General features: G+C 41.7%; 1 protein-coding gene across 6 annotated transcripts in view; it reads right to left on the reverse strand.

Annotated features, from left to right (window-relative positions):
- The window catches only part of TSC1 (TSC complex subunit 1), a 54,460-nt gene that overhangs the window by 14,122 nt on the left and 38,807 nt on the right, over nt 1-1,531 (reverse strand). The window lies entirely within an intron of this gene.

Here is a 1,531-nt window from a genome sequence, read left to right on the forward strand (position 1 = left end):
GGACACCATCATGTCCATCTCATTTTTGTATTTTTTGGCAGAGATAGGGTTTTGCATGTTGCCCAGGCTGGTCTTGAACTCCTGGGCTCAAGCAATCTACCTCCCTTAGACTCCCAAAGTGCTAGGTACAAGAGTGAGCCACCGCACCCAGCCGCAAAAAGCAAACATATGTTAACAGACTTTTAAAATAATTGTCTTTGTTATTACACAAAAATTTGACAAGTGGTAGTTTCTTCAAGTTACAAAGCGAAATTTGAAACCACATCAATGAGCTTTTCACACTGCATCAAAAGCCACTAGTCTATCTTGTACTTTTTTTCAAAAAGAGATGGAGTCTTGCTCTATTGCCTAGGCTGGAGTACAGTGGCGTGATCTCAGCTCACTGCAACGCCTCCCGTGTTCAAGCTATTCTCCTGCCTCAGCCTCCCAAGTAGCTGGAATTACAGGTGCCTGCGACCACAGCTGGCTAATGTTTGTATTTAGCAGAGATGGTGTTTCAGCATGTAGGCCAGGCTGGTCTTGAACGCCTGACCTCGAGTGATCCACCTGCCTCAGACTCCCAAAGTGCTGGGATGACAGGTGTGAGGCACCATGCCCAGCCTGCCCTGTACTCTGAATGTGCTTTTTACCTATGCATGGTTCTGTAACAGCATACACTGGACATTCTGAAAATATTGGCTCATCAAGTTATTCAAATATTCCAAATGTTGAAACACTTCATTATACAATATCAAAAAATCAAATGACTACATTTCCAAAGACTTTTCTATCTCATCATAAAAGTCTTGGGGCAGCTATCAAGTTCATGGTGTTACAGACACGTTTTTTACTATCCTAATTTCCACCTGAGAGTTGGATTTTACTGTTGGCAACAAATACTGTCAGTTGTTTATCTTGAAGTGACAGACTCAGCTCATCATTTAAGAAACTGCCTGCCAAATATCCAAGTCTGAATAACCAGTTTGTAAGACAGCTGTTCTTTCAAATAAAACTGGTACTCCATGAAAAAAGGCAGCTAGTTCACCTCTCAATTCAAATAACTGCATGAGGGCCAGAGGTGGACCATCATACTTTGGCATGCAGTATATGTGCCTTATGCATATTTTTTGTCTTGTCACAAAGAATATTACACATACATGTTCTCAAGGGCTAAGATTTAATAAAATTAATAATTGTTACTGCTTAATACAGAACACTCAACTTTTAATGTTTTTTGATTTTGATTTTTAATAGAGAAAATATGTCAAGGAAGAATGCAAGGCCTACTAGGATAGAACGCTTCAATGCCTGCCTTGATTCAGGCTAAGTTGCCACCATTTCACCCCCCATAGTCTTTCTGCCATCAGTGCAGATGCCAACGCAGTGGGAAGGGCAGATGACAGATTAATGTTACTATGAAAGTGGGCTTGGTTAGGTGTGGTGGTTCACACCTGTAATCCCATCACTTTGGGAGGCCAGGGTAGGAGGATCGTTTGAGCCCAGGAGTTTAAAACTATCCTGGGCAACATAGTGAGACCTCATCTCTACCAAA

The sequence above is a fragment of the Cebus imitator genome, unplaced genomic scaffold (genome assembly GCF_001604975.1).
Source record: "Cebus imitator isolate Cc_AM_T3 unplaced genomic scaffold, Cebus_imitator-1.0 Scaffold638, whole genome shotgun sequence".
Lineage (NCBI taxonomy): Eukaryota > Metazoa > Chordata > Mammalia > Primates > Cebidae > Cebus > Cebus imitator.